The sequence below is a fragment of the Leguminivora glycinivorella genome, chromosome 6 (assembly GCF_023078275.1).
Source record: "Leguminivora glycinivorella isolate SPB_JAAS2020 chromosome 6, LegGlyc_1.1, whole genome shotgun sequence".
Taxonomy (NCBI): Eukaryota; Metazoa; Arthropoda; class Insecta; order Lepidoptera; family Tortricidae; genus Leguminivora; species Leguminivora glycinivorella.
In genome coordinates this window covers 14,526,592-14,552,397 of record NC_062976.1, presented here as the reverse complement: position 1 = coordinate 14,552,397, position 25,806 = coordinate 14,526,592, and positions in this window count along the sequence as shown.

Here is a 25,806-nt window from a genome sequence, read left to right as displayed (position 1 = left end):
AATACATTTTCACCCGTGTGTAACACAAAACTTTTCCCCTCACTATAGCGAGGAAAGTACAACGCAAAAAACGCGTTTATCACTGCTTCCAGTAGTTCCACAGGTGGTAAATCATCGTCATAACCATTATCAATTTTAAAGCAGAAAAAATGACTATATTCAAGGTCAAATTACTTTATCCAGTAGTGGATAAAATGCGTTTTTTACCCGCTGGTATTAAAGGACAAAACACGTGTTTCCGAGCTAGTAAGGGGAAAAAATATTTGTTATTTTGTATTCAATGGTCATAATAGCTGGTGATCGTAAAATAAATAATTAGGCCTATTCCTTTAAGTAAGAATGGCGGAAAAGTTATTATGAGGAAGGCATTGTTTGATACAATGACAATAACGCTTTGTCAGCGACTAGACGCCACGACGACCCTTCTCAAGATCGCTTCCATAACATACTCGGAGAATACACTTTTCCTTCATTCATTTCGTATAGATAGTGTTGGCGATTTTTCGCCATTCCTACATCCTCTTCGTTATTCCTTATCCGTTGCCCTCTTCAATTTCCCATTTCGGGTCGATTCCAGTAGGTATCTTTACTTTCCATGCAGCTGTTACACTTTACGACCGAACTTATATTATGTTCCCAGCATCATTGTAAAGTTAGTCAACAAACCCCATTCGAGAATTTCATGGAATCACGACTTGCAAATGGTCTCATTTTTTAATTATTTCCATTTCTATTAAACACTACGTAATACGGATAATAGTATCGTTAGATGCTAGTTCTGTATTTGATTTTCCCATGAATCGGAATGTAAAGAAAAACCCTCTTTTCATGCTGTTTGTTACATAGTAATTATCATTTACTAACAGAAAATGCGAAACTGTGGAAAACAAAAGGTAAGAAACACTCCTCGCCGAAGCCACTTTTTTACCTATTTATGTAAACGTGTCTACAATACAATGTGTCATCATAATTATCCTTAGCAAATATTTACATGAAGAGTTTTGAATGATTCACGGTTATTTTCATCCGTGATCATGATGCATACAACTGCGTCAAAATATCGGGAGCTCGACAAAAATCAAAATGGTAATCACGGTCTATCCCGGTCAATAAAAGTCTAATGAAATATTTACATGATTTTTGAGTTACATTATATTATTATGTTTACATTTTTTTAAGAACATTAAATGCTTGCATCACAGTTATGTTATTTGTGATTGTGGCCATTGTTCCTAATACATACCATTTCCAAGTAAACAAAATTCCGTCAGTTGTCTTACTCTGTAAGAAATTAAACAGTCCATTGTTCTTCCTGAACAATTTTCAACAGTTACGTTACTTCCTTAAAGCCGTATATTTTGTTGGATATTTATCTTACGATTACAATTTGATTAACCTTATTTCATATTTATGGGCGCTCAAAGACATTTTACGGGTTAAGTTGAATTGAAAACAATTGAATTGAAATTGTGTATTTTATAATTTCATTGTTCAACTTTCCTGAAATTCAGACCACCGCAGGAAGAGAGAATCATTATGTATAACATTGTGTACATCAGCGACATTGAGCCTTAGCACATGTATTTATCAGCTTATTTTAAAGAACGATATCGTAAATCAGGTAAAGGGATTATAACAGTCAGAAAGGCGTTGCTGAATGATATAATATGTCATACGAGTTTCGTTCTATATAATTTATTTTGCTTATTAAAATAATCCATTTAAATATTCAAATCCATTGCCAAAATTTTAAACAAATAGGTAGGTAAAATAAAACTATACTCGTATACCTAAGCGATAAAGTTAAAGTAGATTTAATAGTCGTTCGGCAATTTTGCCATTTTCACAACGCGGATTAGTTAAAGGAGGGCCGTAATTTCAGAATAAATTTAGCCGCTGTGTATGAATTAGGCAGCTTTACCGGAATACATAAAAACTTTAGCACCTCCAAAATTTACGTAATTCCTCGAAAACAAGGATTCCCTGGAGTAAAGGGTTACCAAGCAGCTAATTTTAACTTGAATATAGAGATTTGTATTGAATTAATTTAGACTAGATATTCAAGGATTAGTAATATTCTTATTGTCTTATTTATTCCATATTTATCTGTGACTGCCAGTAATTAACTGTATTATTGCTGAAATCTGGATAATGTTATTGTAGCTGATGAAATGATGATACTAATTAAAATACATTTATGTTTTGGGTGGATTAATTATTAAACAATGTTTATAGTATACACAACATTGTCAACTTTTCATGTTCTGAAAATACCTCGTACTATTTTCAATAAAAGTAATACGATTTGGCAGTCAAGAGCCAAAATAGGTTCACTAAAGGCCAGTATAGACATGAAATAGCGCTTTACTTTTAAACTTACATATTTTAAAGTATCTTTAAATAATTTATGTCTTTCTTACAGGCATTATAAAATTAAAAACATTAAATGCAATTTTTATGCTGCCCTATAAACGCGATATAAGTTCTCTGGTGGCCGAATCGGAAATCGAAACCGGGTCTTCAGCGGCTAGCAGCTTTACCATTAGATAACCAACCTATTCCACTACCTATTCCGCTTCTTCTTCAGTGAATGATATCTATTTCAGTTTACGTTTAGGGGCATTTTCAGAATTTGGGTCCCCCCAATTAGCAAAAGTTGTCAACAAAAATTCACTCGCTGTCAGTTAGGTAACGACAATTATTAAGCATGAAATCTGTCTAAAAATTTACAATTTTCACATTCTTAATGTAGATTATCGCTTAAAGTTTATGTAATTAACACAAAAATAATATTTTTATTGAAATTTCATGCTTGATTATCGTCACAAAACTGACAGTGAGTTAATTTTTGTTAACAACTTTTGGGGGGCAAATTGGGGGGGGGGTCCCAAATTCTGAAAATGCCCTTAGTAGTAGTGCTACTACACAAAACAAAAACAAATCAAAAAAATAGTTCATAAAATAATTAGATTTGATCCCTAGTTGGACATGATTGAATTGAATTTACAATAGTAAACTCTTGTGTATTTGTTTTTGATATGAAACCGCAAATGTACCTAACCTAGAGTACAAAGGCTTACCTGACCAAACGCGACATCAAAGGTGATTTGGAATCAATTTAGCAACTGTCACTATTGAAATGTACGGATGAACAAAACGAGCTTTCAACTCCAAACGAATTTTGTCAACACAATATTTTCAATGATGTTCTATCCCATTTCAATATTTTTACTTTGAGATCAACCTCGAATCCATAAAAAGTTTCATATACACGTTGTAACATGAGGAAACCGAATAATTTTACCAGCGTATTCCTCATCATATTAGATGAGTAAAATGTCATATAAACTTTTCTGGACGTCGCCTACTTTCAGAGTTATAAGCATTTTAAGAAATAATAATTACTTATTATTTCTCAGAACAAAACGTTATTTTGATGGCGATGATGCCGTTATCGGACATAATCTAACTACTCAATGCAAAAAACTATTTTTCTAGACAAAAATGTAAATTTACAACTAATATTTACTTTTTATGTGAAAATACATCAAAAAAAAAAAAAAAAAAAGTACAAAAAGCAATTTTTTTTTTGGCGAAATTTGCTTGACGTCGCTTAACACTTTATCTTTATTTTGCCCTCCGAAATGCGTAGTTAAAATCTTTCGGTTCCCTCGTGCTACTCCGTGTATGTATTTTGTTGGTCTGACCTTGACATTTCCTATGTGATAGTAAATGATTTACGCGATTTCGGGGTCGCCCCGTGATAAAAGTTATTCAGTCCTGTATAAATATTCACATCGTAAATTACAGGTGACTAAATTTGCACCCTGTATAACTAAACTACGATTAATGACATAAAATGTGACCATCACATGCCCCGAGAGCGTGAATTTGACGTGAAGTGGGAGTTAGTAATTAATCATGTAAACGCGAGAGACTAATAGAGTGATGAGGCCATGAATGTCCGCACGCCCGCCAGTTCGATCAAATAAAGCACCCGTAACTGATGTACTTACCAGTGATCAAATAACACGATTTCGTACACAGTTGGGTTAATTCAATATATAAAGTACTAGCATTTTCCCGCGGCTTCGCTCGCGCTAAATTCGGAAATTGCGTAGTGCTCTATACAAACTTCCACGTCCCAATTTAGGTAAGTGGGGGGTTAGGTTATGTCACTCTCCGTCCCTTCAACTATCTCCACTTAAAACATCATGTCACTTCGTTCCTTGACGGACAAGCAAACAGACACACAGACTTTCCCATTTATAATATTAGTATGGAAGTATGGATAATAATAATATAATGGTGATATCCATTAATAAATAAATAAATAAATATTATAGGACATTCTTACACAGATTGACTGAGGCCCACGGTAAGCTCAAGAAGGCTTGTGTTGTGGGTACTCAGATAACGATATATATAATATATAAATACTTATATACATAGAAAACATCCATGACTCAGGAACAAATATCTGTGCTCATCACACAAATAAATGCCCTTACCGGGATTCGAACCCGGGACCGCGGCGTAGCAGGCAGGGTCACTACCGACTGCGCCAGACCGGTCGTCAAAATCCATTATATCCTTTAGAAGCAAAATAAATAAAGGATATAATGGATATCACCTTCAGGTTTTTTCCGGATTTTCTTTAAATATACATATTTATAAGTGGTTTCCACCCTACTAATTTAGGTAGTTTAATAATAAATAGGTATTGTGCTTTGGGGGTTTCTCATATATATTATATTTTCGTTTAAGGCCATTATTGCATCATTCATTTTTTTATTACATTTTAGTAATATAATGCCGTACCTCTTATTGTAATTGATCATTAACTTGTACAAAAGTACTAGCAAATAAAACATACGTCGCTTACTCTATTCACACTCATACAAAAAGGTGACTGGAGAATAATATATTCCCAATAAGAGTTTTGTGTGAATCAAGGTACGAACAAAAAGGTAATTTTACCAGAACGCGGAAAGAGTGACCTATTTGCCTTATAATATGATGTCAAACATGTCAAATTATATATTTGACGACCGGTCTGGCTCAGTCGGTAGTGACCCTGCCTGCTAAGCCGCGGTCCTGGGTTCGAATCCCGGTAAGGGCATTTATTTGTGTGATGAGCAAAGATATTTGTTCCCGAGTCATGGATGTTTTTCTATGTATATAAGTATGTATTTATCTATTTAAGTATGTATATCGTCGCTTAGCACCCATAGTACAAGCTTTGCTTAGTTTAGGGCTAAGTTGATCTGTGTAAGGTGTCCCCAATATACAGTATGTAAACTAACGAAAACCATTTACTGTAACCCGTAAATGTCCAGGTGATACTGAGAAACTTTTACTATGGGACCAACACCCAAAACGCGAAATAAAAATTTACTCTCCCATAGTAAATACTTACTATAAAATAAAACTACCTATGAAACTGTCAGAAGATATTTTCGTGATTTCGGGGTTGATCCCATAGTAAAAGTTTCTCAGTATCACCTGGACATTTACGGGTTACAGTAAATGGTTTTCGTTAGTTTACATACTGTATATTTATCTCTATATATGTATATATATATAAGCTTTCACTGACTCTGGTACTTAATCACGGCCTATATTCCGGTCGATATGTCGAGCGATATAGATGAATTCAGTAGAAATGAGAATAGGAGTTACAAGTTTCTACCGTAAAATATTTACACCCGTAGTAGACCAGTAACCAATCGCTAGCTATTTCAAAACTTTATCGTATATTCGTAAGTTATAAAAGTCACGACATACAATATGTAGATATTCGGCTAATCCATCACAGAAGGGTAGTTATACAAAAACGTCCTTTATATAAAAGTAAGCTCTTTTTGCATATGAAGCATAATAACCTACATATCTTTACAAGCCTCTTATACTAATACCAAAGACATATGTAACTCCGTATAGACGGATAAAGTCTCAGAAAAAAACGTACCTCAAAACCATAGAGAAAAAGGTACGGTGGCCTAGATGGTGTTACACCTTTGGGGAACGCTCGGCTAGATGGCGCTAATATTAATATTTGACATTTTAACACATATCATTATCAAGCTAACAATATGGGCCAAAATGTCAAAACTGAGGTTCAAAAGTTTTAAGCCTGTGTCGAAAGATGGCAGTATATGCACTGTGATTACACATTTTACTTTGACAGTAACTCTCTATAAAACTCGATCCTCTTTGCTAATACATATGTACCTATACATATTCAGTACTCTAACACACTGGACTTTTTATCGTTACAGATAAAAAGTAAAAAGACGTACCTAACGTAATCCAAGGCACCAGCGATGGTTAACATCATTAAGCTTAGCGAGTACCATTAACTGGTGAAATAGTATGTTAGATAGCAGCGGGGTGTTTTCCAAAATAAATACCGAAAATCGAATTTCGGCAGATCTGGACGTGTTTGGGCTCTTTCTTCTCAGAATCACGAGCTGATTCGATCCCGACGATAAAAAAACGTGTCCCAAAATTTCCATACAAAATTCGAGTTTCCAATACGTCACGCTCGTACTAAGTTCATACTAAAATCGTGACGTAAAGAAAAAAAAAGCTGAGGACACATTTTTTTATCGTCGGGATCGAATCAGCTCGTGATTCTGAGAAGAATGAGCCCAGACACGTCCAGATCTGGTGAAATTCGATTTTCGGGATTTATTTTGGAAAAAGCCCAGCGACGTTTTTCAAGTGGTGCGAGTACCTAGGGGATAGAACAAACGGTCGAGTGATAATCGAGGATCGATATGTAATATGGTTTTTGATTGTATGTAAAATGAATTATTTCAGATCAGGCATCAGAAGACTAATAATAGGTATAAGACAATTTTGAAAAAATAAACTGATTTGACTAGTACCTTGTCAAGTAACGGGGCAAATCCCGACTGGGAGGCAATTGTAACTAATCCATTTTTTCCATTATTACACTATTAAGTTGAGTTCCACATGTATCCCTTGAACACGCGTGCCATATGTAACCAGTGGACACTCTAATTAATAATAGACATTTAAACATCGTAAAACTTGAAAAAAAAAACCGGCCAAGAGCGTGTCGGGCCACGCTCAGTGTAGGGTTCCGTAGTTTTCCGTATTTTTCTCAAAAACTACTGAACCTATCAAGTTCAAAACAATTTTCCTAGAAAGTCTTTATAAAGTTCTACTTTTGTAATTTTTTTCATATTTTTTAAACATACGGTTCAAAAGTTAGAGGGGGGGGGGGGACGCCCTTTTTTTTCTTTTAGGAGCGATTATTTCCGAAAATATAAATATTATCAAAAAACGATCTTAGCAAACCCTTATTCATTTCTAAATACCTATCTAACAATATATCACACGTTAGGGTTGGAATGAAAAAAAATTTCAGCTCCCACTTTACATGTAGGGGGGGTACCCTAATAAAACATTTTTTTCCATTTTTTATTTTTGCACTTTGTCGGCGTGATTCATATACATATTGGTACCAAATTTCAACTTTCTAGTGCTAACGGTTACTGAGATTATCCGCGGACGGACGGACGGACGGACGGACGGACGGACGGACGGACGGACAGACAGACATGGCGAAACTATAAGGGTTCCTAGTTGACTACGGAACCCTAAAAACATATCAGTTGCATTTGCCCCCCAGTCTTAATTGTCCCGCTGTACCTTACCCCTTTTTTTATTAAGAAATATTTCTATACCTCTTATGTCTATAGTAGATGAATCGACTGCATATGTGACTCCATCTATAGTTACAATTTTCAAGAGTTTCTTTGAGCTTCAACCTTAAAAGGTATTGCTGTAATTTGTGGTAATGGGTTCCGTTTTTTGCACTATGTAATATATTAAAAGGTTGTTGTTGAAATTTAATTATCTGAATAACAAATCGGACTCGAACATTCGACATTACCCAAACGTATCCGAACGTTGTAGTTCAAACTTTATACGATGGAGCCAGCTTTGTTTAACGATTTTGTGCTTTTGGCCCTGCAAAAGATGGAAGGTGATGGTTCTGCATAAAAAAAAAGATTTTTGAGTAATATAGATATGTATCAACCCAAAAATAGGTAAAGCATAGTGGAGGTTTAAGATGAATCCAAAAACCTCACCTCAGAAACTCTCAAAGAGGTAAACTGATCGTTAAAGTAAGCAACACCCATGATAGCACGCATCGTAGATATCACTCGCTTCTGATGAGATCAGAAATTTAATTTCATAAAGTATAGTTATCCTCCCGCCATTCTCCACGGTCGGAATCAAATCAATGGGGCGCCTTAAAACAACTAAACTTGGCGCCATTCTATTTCTGTTGTTTACCTTTGTTCGTGTTTCTTCCTTGTTTTGTATTGTTGTATTTTATCAAGGTGTGCAATAAAGAGTATTGTATTGTATTGTATTGTATTGTATTTGGCGCTAACTTTTATGAAGTTTACAAGACGTCGTTACTTGTTATCTATCGAATCATACGATTCAGTGGGTCGCCTGTTTAATAAATACATACATCCACAAGTATTCTTGCACGAATATTCTGTTTGTTCCGTATTGATTTTCTAGAGAAAACGTGTTGTGGAAGTGCGTAACCTATTCAATGTATTGTTTCAGTTGAAAACAATGAGTAAAAGTTCGTTTTATTTACTTTTGTAGGTAGCAAACAACTTCAGAACTATGGACAATTTTCGTTAATATAGATAAGTTAGGTTGTGTCTAGCTAATAATATATAATGTTAATAACCTGGTCTATTACGAATTATATTGATCCTTATTTACCGGGGTTTCAGCACAGGTGTATGACAGTGTCAAAAATGGCGTATGAAACAAAATTATAGCTTCATTTTAACATAATATCTGACCCGATAGTTCAAATCGAACTACATAATGAATGATAGCTACGGGTTATACCATAACCGCGCTACGGCGTAGCGCTACGAACTACGAAATTAAAGATCTTGAAAAATAAATATAGCAACAACTTGATTTTGAATAATATAGCGTTTGTATTTTAATGAATCATCGTGATAAATAAAATCTGCTACTAATCAGAAATCGTTTAAATACCATTTGTTTTATCTCGTAGGAAAATTAGCCCTAACCTCGGATGGGTTACAATTAGGCGGCAATGTCCGGTTTCCCATATTTGCCCGCGCCACGGAAAGCTCGAGGAAGCGCCCGAATGTTTTAATATAATTTCCTTTGGAACAGTGTTCAGAGTAATAGTTTTAGTTAGGTTAATGTACTTGCACGACAATAAAATTTATAAAATACTGCCACGCAGTACCTTTATTAAACTAAAACGTTATAAATAGAACTTTTAGTAGAAGTGTAAAGTAAAATTTTACTTGCACAATTCAATAACTAATGTTAATATTAGTTTAAAAGTTAAATATTGAAATGTGCTAAAACTTTTTAAATTCACGACGATTTGCTCGGGTTAGTGTCTACGAACTTTAAAAAAATATTTTAAAACTGTGGTCCGGTTTCAAAAGAAACAACTATTCAAATTTATCTCCGTCAACGCGGGATATTCAGAAACTTTTGACTTCCTGTTTTCAATCCTTACTGCCAAATCGTTCGGTGATCCCGCGAAACTTTTGTTTTCCACTTTAGAAGTGTCACATTCACTGATATTTGAAGAGTACCCTCTTAAGGGGCCTAGACTCGTGAGGTAGCCGCGGTAGCTTACAGTTCGTAGGTAGGGAACTCGCGAGGTAGCCTGAGTTCGTTCGCAGGTAGGCTGAGCGAAAGGCGCTCGCTCCCGGCGCGAGTCAGCGTGCCACTGGCCACTCCCGCCCCTCGCGCCCGCGGCGCCCATACAAGAACGCCCCTTTACAATACACTTTACTTCTTAATACTACTGCCAATTTTTTTTTAATTAAGACTAATTGTTTTCTTACACAAGTTTGTGACTAGTCGTTATGAATTAAAAATTGAATAGAAATGAAATGAATGAGCAGTCTTTTTTATCGCTTAACTTATTTGCGTGCGATGTAAATGATCAATATTTATTAATTGTACAACATTGAGTTTTCTTATGATACGGACAGATATTTGCAAACCTCCTCATCATCCAATGCCTTAACAAATGTTCGTTATTTGCATTGCTAGCAGTACTACGGTCCCTACGAGACCTTTAATCAAAGCCAATACCGGGACCCAACGTCACGAACCGCCATAACGATCCCTCACTCAGTTGGCTCCTGTGCGATACGAAAACAATACACTCCACTCCATGATTTTACGAACACTGGTCTTTACAACGCGTTCTAACTAGACTGATGCCATATTATACCTACGTCCAACACTTTGCGTATAAGTAAATATGCTAGTCATTTGGTTAACGAACATAATAAAACACGACAAAAAGAAAAAAAAGGAGAAAACCAATATTAGTTAGCGGTACACAAATACTAAGCAATTTTATACAAGATCTTCATATATGTTATTTAATCAGGAATGCCTAAGAAAAAAAGAGAGAAACGACACAGTTTTTAATTATGTTATCACGTCCGCTGTCGCAAAGTAATATCGAACATTACAACACACATTGAAAATGTTTTATATTCACTAAAAGCTATTTCGCCATTATAGATAATAAATTAGTAAATTATTGATATTCTGCTGATAATGAGCCGCTTTATATAGTAATTAATTACTTGCCATAATACAGTTAATGAGCAGAGATGTACAAAATGGTTTTAAAAAAGCATTTAAATACAAAATGCAAAATACTTTTCAGATTTACTATTTCAAATGCAAAATACCCAATAGTTTTGAGTTTTGTATTTCAAATGCTAAATGCAAAATAGGTATTTTCAAAATACTTTTTGAAAATAAAATACCTTTTGACCAAATCTCAGATATTTTTATTTATTTTCGGTATTAATAATCATGAGAAATAGAGTCACAATACCGAACAAAAACGTCTAATAACATGGCACCTAATGAAAGTAATGAATGACATTTTGGTCATATTTATCAGTAGGCAATCAATAAATTATGTTATGTTATTTTATTTATTAATAACATAACAGAATTTATTGATCGCCTACTATTTTTAGGTATTATTATACCTATTATACCTACTCACTTAAATAATGTAAAAAAACTAGACTAACGAAAAGAGCGCCATAGCCATGGAGCCCCATTTTGTTGATTGTGCATCCAGTTCTTATATTTCATACCTATATCACCTAAATGCTCTTTCTTTATTTTCATTCTACAGCTTAGGATTTTTACAATAGGAATAATAACTCAACACTTAAAAGTAGGTAGGTAATTAAATCAAAATCAGTCATTAGCACTCAGCACCAGCAGTCCAGCAAACAATAAATCCGTTAAATCGTCGGCGTCAGTGGCGTCGCTTTCCATAGATAATATTCGTTTTCGTTTGACATTGACAGTGTCAAATTGACACTAGTCAGTCAGGCGCGCATGGCTAGCAGGCGCCTCTATCGGTCAAATTCGGCAATACAAGCGTCACTTGTTCACATTTTGTTTCACTGGTAATGTTGGCTAAACTTAATTTAATCATAAAGTATTTTGCATTTTGAAATGCATATTCAAAATGCAAAATACATCTCAAAAAGTATTTCAAATAAAATACAAAATGTTTTTTACTAAAAGGCATTTAAATGCAATATATAAAATAGGTATTTTGCATTTTGTATTTGCATTTTAAATAGAATTATTTCAAATAAATCGCATCTCTGTTAATGAGTTTATACATATGCTAGAGTTGTTAGTACTTACGTTGGTCAATATTTCATGTTGCCAGGTAACAATGGGATGTGATGTTGACTGACTGACTCTTACCTGTAACAAACAAAAAATACTAAGTAACAGTTCACTTCTTGTATATTTTACTTTCTAATTAACTAAGAAGTTTGTAACGGTGCCCGCTAGTGAAAAAAGTCAATTAAATACAGAAGTTCGCTCACTTTAGGAACTTAAATTCGTAGTTAATAGCGGAGGGAGAAACCAACGTTCACCTAATTTTATACCACAAATGTTTTGTAATGAAACGTATGAGGGGGTTTTAATTGCCATTTAAAGGTAATTAAATAATTATTCATACTACACGTAAGGCCAGAAACTATTAATAGGTGCCATCATAAAAGCCTGGCTCCTAATAGGATAGGAGATATGTTGCGTGAATTTGCATTTTGTTGTTTTTTATAAATGAATTCTCGTCTCGTCGTCGGTGTTTTGAGCAGTTTTGACAGTTTGTTTTAGATTTAGCTTAATCGCTGGTGATAGAAAGCTGTAAAAATATAACTGTGTGTTTGGGAATAAAAAGTGTATAGGTAAGTACTAAGTAGTTTAACCTAAGTAACATTGTTGTAAGAAGCGCCTGACATCCCTTGGCTCGTTGGATGTACGACATTCGAAAAACTGCGGGGCACCTCTGGATGAGATTAGTCCAGGACCGAGATAAGTGGCGTACACAAAGAGAGGAGGTGAGCATAGGCTCAGCAGTGGGCGATTAAGGACTGAAATGATAATGATGATGATGAACATTGTTTACTCAAGTATTTCGATAGGAAAGTATATCAAAATGAAAGGTTTAAAAAAATACATCTTTCAAAAGCAAATAATCGCTCTTGGAATAAGTTCCCAATTAGATGTAAAGAGCCACGCTCAAAGAAAATTTCAATTCTGAATAGTGATGTTTACTGTAAAAGGATCTCATAAAAGTTTAAAGAACTTTATTTTCAGAAAATTTACGAAAACTAACTAATAACATTTTACGAAAATATATACTAAGTAAGTCTAGAGTAAAAAAATAAGTAAGCAAGTTATAAAAAACAAGTAAAATTCAGAACGATAACAAACTCGTTTATATGTTATGCCACTTCCAGATTATATTACACCTATTACACACTTAACTGAAGTTCAACTACATAATAATATGTATATACTGGAACCTACACTTAAAACGCCGCAGAATAACCTAAATTACTACTACAACATATACTCTTAAGGGTTGATTTGCACGGTGCGAGACCTCGTATGCGAGTTTCATTACATTGTGGTATTTGATTGGTGTGCTGTTGTATGTAACCTCAACAGTCCGCAATGTACCTAAGTAAAATCGCATCCCCCTAATACAATTACAATACAATAGGTACATTACGATAAAAAAAAAGATCAAAGTATTAGATAAAAGACGGAACTAATTTAATCACCTACGTTGTTAATAATAATAAGTACATACATATATCCAAAAAATCAAAATGATTAATCAAGAACAATCAAGTAAGAATACACGGTCCCGGAAGGAGAACCAACGATATCGGCAAGAGGAAACAGCAGGGCGACGGCAGATACCGCCGGAAAATATGATGCCCAAACAAAAGCAATGGCGGACACGTCCAAATAATTATTTATTGTTTCGTTAACGAGCCAGCGGCTTGCAGTGGTGGCCCCGTCGTGAGACCGATTTTAACCCTATTCAAAGTGATAACTCGAAAAAAACTTCCACATCAAAATAAGGTACCTATCTCTCAACTAAGAAAAGATAAATACGCTCAAGTATTCCGATAATTCTCATAAATTCTTACTCAGTAGGTACCTATCTAGATTATGTTTAGGTGTGTAGAACTTATTTAGGAATTATGCATGATAAAAGAAATACTGCAAAAATACGTGCTGTAAAAATGTGTCGATAAAGAAACAAAGCTAAGCTTTACGATAACACATCAATATTAAAACTTCTGAGTTATAAATAGATTTAGGAGGATCTGAAGGATGTATCTCCAATTATATTCGAGTTTTTGCAAAACAGAGTAGGTACGACAGAGTGGAATAGCAAATAAAGTTTAATGCTTACCACTTTTTTATAAGTTACATGTGTACATGATATGAATACCTAATATAAAAAATGAAGATATATTTTATGATACTACTACTCCTATAGCTACATAGGGACACATATAATTCCCCCAGAAATGGGACGTTGGACAAACAAATACCCTTTTGCTCTAATGATGTTTAAGCAATACGGACCCGATCCTAACTGACCTTTGTTCAAGTTAAGACGATATCGAGTTAAACCCAACATACCTATATACTACTAGGTATTGTTATAATTTAAATAAATACGAAGTGTTTTTTTACGGAAATAGTTTTGCATTTGAATAAGAGATAATATTTACCTTTTGTGTGGAAAGAAAGTCGTCGCCGATGCGATCTATCATAAACACACAAATAATCGAGCTCCAGCTTTGTAAATAAGGACCACTATTAAATCAACTAGGGTCTGTCAAAATATTAAGTTATCAACTAAGCATGAAAACCATGATAACTTAACATTTACTTACAACAATTGTATCATATAAAAATGAGGTACGCTGCACCAGCATATTGCAAGGAGTAGGCAGATGATGCTATTACATAAGTCTCTGATTGAATTGCTAGACGGTAACCTCGTTAGGTCGACGACGTTCGTTCCCGTTGCCTTTGCCTGCGTACCGTTTAATGAAGTAAGCGCCCTTCAGGGACCAGCTTGACATAGGTCTGGCGATATCGAAAATCAATTATAACGAGTTAGCCAACGATTAAAACATTTATACATACATCGGTCAACATCTATGTATATTTATTTTCTCTTAACAGTTATGTGCATTTATCTACAAGGTGATTTATTAAACGCCTACACACTCACTATAATAAATTGATAATGGATATTCCACCATATGTTTTAGTGAAATAAATCACACTTTTGCTCCTTTTTATTTAATTTTTTTATACCACGTCGGTGACAAACAGGTATACGGCCCGCCTGATGAAAAGCACCCTGCTTTTCATGTCACATGCTCGTTACCGACCCATTAAAAACTTGTACTTACACTCCTTTTTTAAAGAGTTTATGAAGATACTGTAGTCCTTTTTAAAAATTTTTTTAAGAATTAATTAATTTTATTATGTGCAATCATGATCACACATGACACTTAATTAATAAAGATAAAACCTCTTTGACCGTTATGACAGCACTTTGATCATCAAATTATCACGAAAATAAAATGCGCTTGTAGCGCGTCGGGTATGTTTGCGGACGCTCAAGTAGACGGTTTCTATGCCACATTAAGAAAGCGTGCCGCAGCAACACGTAGCAGAGTGTTTGGCAGCAGCAACGGTATCCTGGGTGCGATAGCGGGCCGGCTTGATAGTCGCTATATGCAACACTGGTCGAACCTGCACCTCTCCCTAGCCAATTTTGAAAAATAGTATTAAATATGTTGTAATTAGGTACTAAGGAAACTAACATAGTGGTAGTATTAGGTGTAAGTATTAACCTTGTATGGATTTTGTGGGCCGAAATAAATGATTTTAATTTCATTTTTTTATTTTTTATTTTTAGTGAAATACAACATTTCAAAAGTATACAGACTGATGACATCAATTTTGACACTTGTCATGGATAAAACAAATACAGACATTTGAAGGAACTCTATATTTATTCTAGAGTTACCATGAAATCGCAAATAAACTGAAACTTTTTCTTGAACAGACAAAATAAATCAACTTAATCTCACAAACACTGGTAAAAAACATATTGAATACTGTGGCTTGATTCTGGTCACGTTTCCAGAATTATTCCGTATGATTACATTACTTGGATACGTAACTATTTACTAGAAATTAAATAAGCTACGTCTGTACCGATGCAGCATATAAATTTTCGTATTGACGACAAATTAAAGATACCTAGTTACACTGCGCATGCAGACTTGCAGAGATACGTCATTTAGAGTTTTCATGCAAGGCACATTTATCTTCTTGCATTCGGCGTTGTTTTGCGCTAAGTCGCGGACGAGAATTGTTTTCAGCTAGAAACTGGGTCGGGACGTTTTTCTCTACCTGACGCGACAAAACTTGGTATCTCGTAAACTTTTTCAATTAGCAATTAGTTGATTGAAAACTTTTGGTACCTGCCAGCATAGGTTGGCGATGACGCGCACATTACGCGATTTACGAGATCGCGGAGACATTTTACACGCATCACCGATTGAGTGCTGAGTTTGTAATTTGCGAAGCCACTCACCGAGACAGGAATGAGCTAAGTTTTGGGGGAAACTGCGGGTGAATGAGAAAACATTGGAGAAGTTGCTGCCAAGTTGATAGACAAAAACGGCGGAAATATATGTAGGGATTTAATGGATTAGGATACGGGCAACATGATGAAATGTAACGTGTTTAGCAGCCAACCTAAACGCTTTCCTAAACGGTTTATGTGAAACGAGTTATGTGAGAAAATATGAAACCAGAAAAACGTTATATACCTATGCGCGGCTAAGAAATAATACTCCTAAAACTGTTTTCATGTCGGATATTTTTGCATGTGTACCTACTGTTCGTATGTTCGTAAAAAGTTACATTTTGTATGTATACATTTTACGTGCAGTGTCTATAAAGCCGGTTACATATTATTTGTGCATGTAACTATACTACCAATGTGTGCAATACTACCGTCAGTCAATATAACAAGCTCCTTTATATCACAATATTGTAGTGTTTTAGGGATCGCTATTCAGCCAAATAAAAGCCTGATTTGTTGATTCGTAAGGAAATTCGTTTATGTTACAATTTCGTAATAGACAGCAGCGTAGCCGCGTTACTAATCAACATTCGTACAACACTTCAGTAGCTTTTATAAGTAAAAAAACATTATTCAAACGAATTCTGTCAGCGCCAACAATAAAATAAAAATCTGCCAAACAAATTCCGCGCTAATACATCAAGTGAAATGTTTCGCAAGCAAGTTAGATGGGTAATTTTGGACAAATAGCTCAATAAGCGTCACGAAAGAGCTAATGTAGAAGCAAGGTTAGCATTATGAAACATGTCCCGCGCCCGCAGTCGTAATAAGCTCCGCTCAACTCGGCCATAAATAAAAGGAGACTGGGTATAAAAGGCGCTCGAAGCACGTCATCGGCAGCTGTCGCGGGGCTGACGGGATACGCGCATATGAGTCGTAATGTCATCGCGTCAACGACACGATAGTTGCTTTGACGTGTAGCGAGTGCAGGATACAAGCTACACCGCTAAACAACTACAAGGTGTGCTAAACTGTTTTTCTACTCCAGCACTTAAATCTGTCAATTAGATTATTGTCAGCGGTATCCAAATTATAGTATATTATATAACGGTAACGTTATGAAGGCTATAAAAGTTGAGTACCGCGGTTAGGCCACGAAGGCTTGCCGAGTGGCCTAAGTAAGGTACGAGACTTTTATAGCCTTCATAATGTTACGATTGTATACTATACTTTTTCTACGACAGCCACTACCTATTCGAGAATAATAAAATGGGTTAGTTACTTACTTCATGTAATGAATGGGAATATTTGTGTGGATCGTCGTAGCATTGAGTATTCTGTCCACAATGTTGATGGCGAGAACTTGTTGCACAATTCTTCAAAATATGCCAACAACGCCGTTTCAGAGAAAGTTGAAACATTTTTTGCAATTTCCATGTCAAAACAATCATAACATTTTTGGTACGCTTTATCTGACTTTTCATGTAAGAAATTGTCAGTCACTTTGAGCGCCCATAGCCTTGATTTCTTCGGAAGTGCATTTTTCACCAGAATCACTCATAATTACTTATGTTTTTGCACAATAACGTCGAATTAAAACAAACTACACACCACCGAAATAGTTCAAATAGTTTCGTGATAAGTTTACAAATGTCAAACATACCATAGACAAGAGAAATAGAAAATAAGCCGGTTTTCAATTACGAAAAATGTGGTTGCGTTCAAGAATATTTAAATGTCGAATGTAAAATTATTGGATAAACTTATGATTTTTACCTTTGTTTTGCAATATCTAATATGTAAAACGCATTTAAGTTTATTTTTTCATCTTGATTTAAATTATGAACCTAAATATTATATTATTTATTAAAAGTTACTTATTACTGTAAATGAAAACATACCTGATAAATGGAAGTTGTGCTTTTAAAAAAAAATTAACAGAACTCCTATATTCATATGATTACTGCTAGCAGTAATCCTATGAACCTATAGACAAATAGACTTTCTCATCGTTACTCAAATGAACTTAATTTGGATACCGCTGACAATAATCTAATTGACAGATTTAAGTGCTGGAGTAGAAAAAGTTAATTTGAGTAACGATGAGAAAGTCTATTTGTCTATAGGTTCATATGATGACTGCTTGCAGTAATCATATGAATATAGGAGTTCTGTTATTTTTTTTTTAAAGCACAACTTCCATTTATCAGGTATGTTTTCATTTGCAGCAATAAGTAACTTTTAATAAATAATATAATATTTAGGTTCATAATTTAAATCAAGATGAAAAAATAAACTGAAATGCGTTTTTAATATGAGATATTGCAAAACAAAGGTAAAAATCATAAGTTTATCCAATAATTTTACATTCGATATTTAAATATTCTTGAACGCAACCATATTTTTCGTAATTGAAAACCGGCTTATTTCCTATTTCTCTTGTCTATGGTATGTTTGACATTTGTAAACTTTTGACGAAACTATTTGAACTATTTCGGTGGTGTGTAGTTTGTTTTAATTCGACGTTATTGTGCAAAAACTTAAGTGATTATGAGTGATTCTGGTGAACAATGTACTTCCGAAGAAATCAAGGCTGCGCTCAAAGTGACTGACAATTTGTTACCTGAAAAGTCACCAAAAATGTTATGATTGTTTTGACATGGAAATTGCAAAAAAATGTTTCAACTTTCTCTGAAACCGCGTTGTTGGCATATTTTGAAGAATTGTGCAACAAGTTCTCGTCATCAACATTGCGGACAGAATACCTAAGATCCGCACAAATGTTCCCATTCATGATATGAAGTACGTAAGTAACCCATTTTATTATTCTCGAATACGTATGTATTTGGCTGTCGTAGAAAAAGTATAGTATACAATCGTAACATTATGAAGGCTATAAAAGTCTCGTACCTTACTTAGGCCACTCGGCAAGCCTCGTGACCTAACCGCGGTACTCAACTTTTATAGCCTTCATAACGTTACCGTTATATAATATACTATTATTTACTCATCTGCGGGAGACAACCGTATTTTAGTGATTTCAGCAGTAAATAAATATATCTGGGCGACCGAGCTTCGCTCGGTTCTATTTTAATATATCACGTCTTTAGATTTAAAAAAACCGGCCAAGTGCGAGTCGGACTCGCGCACCGAGGGTTCCGTACAAACCTGCATTTGATATGAATTTCAACTTGATAGCTCTACGCGTTCATGAGGAAAAAAGTAATAAGTTTATATTTATTAAAAAATATATATTTTGTAATGTAACTAAAAATTTAAGGTTTTCGGAATTTTTCCTTTATGTGTGCTATAAAACGTTGCTTCATGCCAAATTTCAAGATTCTAGGTCGACTGGAAGTACCCTTTAGGTTTTGATTCCCTTGCGAGTACTTGCGAGTTTCAAAATATGCAGCTTAAATTGCTGTTTCTTTTGATTGCGTTGACATAGAAGTTTGATTTTGTTACAGCTTAAAGGTATTATAGACCTGAGTATTTGGTATGAATTTCAATTTAATACCTCTACGCGTTTATGAGGAAATGGGTAGTAAGGTTAAAATTATTAAAAAAAAATATATTATGTGATGTAACTAAAAATTTATGGTTTTCGTAATTTTTCCTTTATCTATGCTATAAGACGTTGCTTCGTACCAAATTTCAAGATTCTGAGTTCACGGGAAGCACCCTGTAGGTTTTGATTCCCTTGCAAGTGTCGAAAATTTGCGGCATAAACAGCTGTATCTTTTGATTGCGTTGGCTTAGAAGTTTGATTTTTTCACAGCTTCAAGGGACAGTAGACCTGAGTAATTGATATAAATTTCAGCTTCATACGTCCACGCGTTCCTGAGAAAAAGGGTCTTGACAGACGGACGGACGGACGGACAGACGGACAACAAAGTGATCCTATAAGGGTTCCGTTTTTTCCTTTTGAGGTACGGAACCCTAAAAACTCTTATAAATACAAAAACAAAAAAAAAAGACAAAAAACAAAAACTTAATTTCTGGCCGGGATTCGAAACCCTGACACCTACGATCTATCTGCGTACATTAGACCGACCTCGTACGACTGAGCTAAGCGGAATCGATGCACGCGCGGCGAAATTAACGACCATATTTTATGTTTACTAACGCGAAAGAAATCTCATGAAAACTCGAAAATTCGCGTTTTCCGGAATCTAAGGCTACGCTAGATCGATTTTTCACCCCCGAAAACCCCCACATAACAAATTTCAGCGAAATCGTTAGAGCAGTTTCCGAGATCGTCGGTATATATAAATAAATTAATAAATATACAAGAATTGCTCGTTTAAAAGTATTAGATAGTACAACTAGCTCAGTTTGACCTATAGGTACTTACTAAGTAAGCAGCATACATCTTATTAACCGACTTCAAAAAAAGGAGGAGGTTCTCAATTCGACTGAATGTTTTTTTTTAAAGATAGCATGCATATGAATTTAAGAATATGGAATAATATTAAATAAGGAATAACTTTTACCCTACTCTGGATTTTTATTGTAAACATTTCAAAAGGCACAACAGTATTCATAATAGTACATTACGATACAAGTGCGTAAAAAAGGAAGTTCGAAACGAGTGGCGATAAATTAAAACACGACCGAAGGGAGTGTTTTAAATCGACACGAGTTACGAATTTCCTTTTCGCACGTGTATCGTACGACGTTTTTCAGTACAGATGAGCCTCCGAAGTTTCGACCTGGCATATAATGAACCACTTCTCGCACTAGTGCGTAAAAAAGACACCATCTGTACTGAAAAAGTTATTTACTTTCTCAGCAATAGATTATTTCATTTTAGAGCTACCTCTTTCTTAGATTCCTTGCAATTTATCAAAGAGATAGGAACGTCGATAGGAGGAACCGACGAGGATGACGCCGCACGCGCTCTAGCTCGATAAATCATCGCGATCAAAATGAATTTATCCAATCGTTTCTTATCCAAGCCATGTTACCGAGAGCATTATGTAAGGTAATATTATTATGTTTAATCCGGTTCTAATCCCGTGCAACGTTTAATATTTCGGAGAATTCCGTCACAGAAAGCGTAAGCTTTTATTTATTGTGAGGGCCTTAAATAAGCCTACATTAATCTCAAAGCGTTATCTACTTTTCATTTCCGCTGAGATTTTTTTTAAATATAAAATAAACGACTTTTTACACTGCCAGGCTCGGCAAAAATGTTATTTGTTGTTACTTAACGACCTTTCGGTTAAATGGGATAAAACATTTAAAATTATAAACAAGTAAATTTCCTTGAACTCCTGATTTTTCATGTATGAAGTGGTAAAGGATATCACACACGTATTCAGTAATATTTTTTTTTTTAATAATTCGACAACCGTAAGAGTTAAGACGCTAGTTTCTTAGAGAAATTAATTGTATTTGACCAAAAGAAATTCACAACAATACTAAATATCTGAAAGTGTATTGTATTGTAATCAACTCTTGGATTTTTTTGCATTGAACCTATACATATTTATTTTAAATGCGCAATAAGTAAAAACCTATCCATCAGTTACATTAAAACCATATATTAGTTAATATAAAAAAATGTGTATAATAAATAACCATTAGTAATTAAAAGCTGATTGCTCTCAGTTTTGCGACGACCATTAAGCAAGTTTATGTAGAGCGACTTTTTTCCTTTACATTGTATTCAGGTAGGTTCAAATTGTCATAGCATACACTCAACGTACAACCTTTTGAAACTAAGAACCGATGGTCATCCAGGTGTCCGTGTATTTTAGTTAAAAGGATGCTTTGATTATTATTACTTGTGTTAATTTTTGACCCTTATTACTAAAGGAATACTGTTGTTATTCATAAAACATCTTTTGTTGTTTATGGTATTTATTTCGCACAGGTAATTAGCGGTTTAGGGTTAACAAAAGAGAACAATGCTATTCATTGCAGATAAGTTCTCAAGTGGAAATCTTGATTTAAAAAAAATCTACTATAATATGACTAACCAAGTTTTTATTGAAATCCTTAATAATCATCACAAAACTGACAGCGATTAATTTCTCTTAACAACTTAAGCTAATTGAGTAAGAGAATTTAATGAAAATTCTCAGATGATTCTAGGAAACCACGATCTATTTTATCTATTTACTATACAAACAAATCATTTTAATATGCATTCAACGGATTTATATTCGCAGAAATCCTCGATATATTTATACTCGTATTAGGAGTTAATAAAATATGTATAATATATTCAAAGTATTCAAAGGCGTCGGACGTCAAGGCCTTCATAAATATGTAAAGGAATCATGAGGGATTTAACTTTCAAAACCTGCGGAAAGTGCGCACCAAAAACGATGTAAGTATTTAAAATAAATTATTTGACCACTAAATGTTTACACTCTGCTAAAGAATAAAAATAACAAGCGTCGTAGGTACCTACCATAAATAGCAGCAGACAAAATTACGTGAATGAGGTTAAGAAGCTAATATTGAAGGAATTAATCTTGTACTGTCAACGTAATTATACTTCTCAATTAACAACATCATCTATTTCTTTGATGTGTTTTCCTGCTTTCCTCATCCATGCGTTTACGTGGAAAATATATCAAGAAATAAATCATATAGGAACAGGTAGGTTTTTGGATGCTAGAAGCGCTGGGCATCCGTTAGAGCTTGTTTGGTGGACATTTCAAGAATTGCGGTCTGCAAACCAACTAGAATTACTAAAGCCGTTCTGTTTAGATTGATACTATTGAGAGTAAGTGACAGAGCTATAGCAGTTATACATATAAGTAGCTTACTAGAAGAGAATCCCTTAAGTCAGAAGTGGGCGATAAAGGGCTGATGTGATGATAGTGATGAGGTACAGAAGTATTTCGAGATGAAGTTTACGTTACTATGTCGAAAAGAAAATAGTAGGTACACCACTGATACTACGGATAGCAAAATAAAAGTAAATTAAACGATAGGTGCTTAGTGTAATATGTCCGATGAGATATAATTAAATCCACGAAACGAGGAAATAAGATTATTTATTATATATGATGTCAGTTATTTTACCGGACATTGAGGAAAATTACCTTCAAGAAAGTATGTAATACCAAAGTCGCTATAGAATGTCTGTCAAACGATATGAACGCAGAATCAGGTAATAGCTCAGTAAAAATCAAAGGGATCTTAATAGTAGAATTGTATCACAAGGGAGCAAAATTACATTTCCGGTGAGGGCAAGCTTAGAATTATTGAATCCTATTTGAAGGATCCCGAGCTTAGCGAGGGATCCAAGTTTTGACTCCTACAGTGAAAATAAGGATATTGCGACACATATTTTTTCATTACCTATGAGGAAAATGTAATGTTTTAGAATGTTATTTATTTAAATGGATGCAAAGAGGTGTAAACACAGTATTCTATATAGGTAGTTAGGTAGGTATCTTAATATAAAAAATGTGTCTCTTTGGTATTCTAGCAAGGAGGAAAATTACCACTTTGCCTCCTAGCTGGGAAGGAAAGGCCCCATTCCGAAATGGTGATGTGAAAAATTATAAACTCAATTGAAGAAGCCATCATCTTGATTTTTTTTCTGTTAGTAAAATATTTTCAGTGGTAAGTGTGATAAAGTAAAAACACAAGATTACTAAGCAGTAGGCATGGCGATCAAGATACGCTAGTCATCTAAACTTTATGAAGGGTAAATGCGCCTGCGGAGGGGTTCGAAGCAGTTGACCTTAGCCGGCCTGGTTCAGAACTTATCGCAGTTCCCAGAAAGACCAATTAAAGGGGTTAATTAAGCTCTGAGCTACCCTTGTTAGTAACAAAATCTTAAGCGATATTACAGCAAGTTTTGTAATTTAAATGTTATTGGACTACAAAAACAATAATATATCCTATATTATTGTGTTCACCGTACCATTTCTTTATGGATTATAAATTATAATCTATCCTATATTAGTAACAATTATAACAAAAATGGTAATTACACACACCTGTGCAAAAAAATTAATAACATACTGTCTTCGATGGCCAAGGTTTTATATTTTCAAATGGTTCTGAACCCCAGTAAATGTAACCATATAAAATTCAGTCGAAAACGAAATCCTATACCATGTAATACTAAACGAAAATTTGCAAGAGGTCAACGAAATAAGAGAAAATGATGTTCTACAATTATTACCCTAAATTGACAAGTAAATTAGAAATATGATCTGGAATTTTATTGAAAGAATTTTGTTTACTAGAAAATCTTATCTAGATGCCATGTTTAGAAATAATAAGCATTTTACATTATTTTTAATCAAATCGCACGAATTGCAAATAAACCGGATTAAATTCAAGCAGAACAAGATCACGACCAATAACCAGCGAATTCAGTTTAAGCACGCCATAGTCATTAAAAGGGGTCTGCCCTGAAAACTTGTAAAGGTAATCTTAATTAATACACAAGTAAACAATAGGTCGAGAAACATGGCGGCGCGTAGTTTAGGTAAGTGCCTATTTAGGCAGTAGCACGTTTCATATTTTGCAGTTTAAGTTGGAGCATCGGAAGTGGGACCGGGCAGATGCAAAGATTTCATTAGTAGAGATAATGCAATTCATGTAATTTCCACTGAACATTTCCCTAGGCAAGATCTTTGGAAAAGTTAAAGGCAGTACTTATCTCAAAATGTACTTATCTTATGTCGCCTGCGGTATTTCCGAACCGATACGACCTTCAAACCTTCAAGAAAAGAGCGTACACCCATCTTAAATGCCGGCAACGCACCTCCGACATCGCTATTTCGTAAAAAAAAACAAAGGATTCAAAGTAATAAAGCTATTCATACCATTTCAACTGAACATTCTCGTCGTCATAAAAATGCGTGGACTCCACAAGCGATTCATGGTGGAATGCTACAACGCGATTGGTTGATGATTTCGCAAAACGCATAAAATTCGTCGCCTAGACAAGCTTGGCCACCATTTGCTTTTCGTACGCAGCGGTGTCTGTACTGTCTGTAACACTAGTAGTCGAACATTGTCCAGACTTTTGGTAAAACTTGACGGTCCTTTGCAGGGCACGCAACATACATATAAGATAGATACTTGAAATTTGTCAAACCTTAATCGAACGGGATAGTGTTATGCATTAGAGAGAGACTACACTATTCGATCCTGAACCACTATTATTTATTCTGTGGTAACGGTGTGCTATTACCATTTTCAGTGCCCATATGCCACGTCCTAAGTAATATATAAGTCAATAGGCAGATGGCGAAGCGGCGTCCGCCGCGGGACGGTCACGCGCCCGGTACTATCGCCGACACGTCGCAAGACCTTAATTGATATTGCCCAACAACACACCCATAGTTACATTTCGGAAAACGCTTTTGATACAGAATACGTGAGCTAGCAACGACTGTAACTAATGACAAAGATAGACATTTTTTGAACATACTGTTTTTATCATTATTTTCATAAAGTCATTGGGATAGTTAAAATAACATAAAGGATGTTGGGGTATGATTGAACGGTTTTTAATGCAGAAAACGGTATTAAACAGCCTATGTTTCGATATACGGAAGATATTTTTTATCTTACCCCTCATGAAATTCTTACCCATCATAATATGCAATGCATCTTAATAAAAAAAAACATTATTTACAAATATAGTTAGTATCTACGTAGTTGAAAATTAAGCATTTTTATGTAAAAGTTGAATTTCAATTGATTTTTGAAATGTTTAATCATTCGCTGGTTGTCCTGGAGGTCGTTGTCCTAAATCTTTATATTTGATG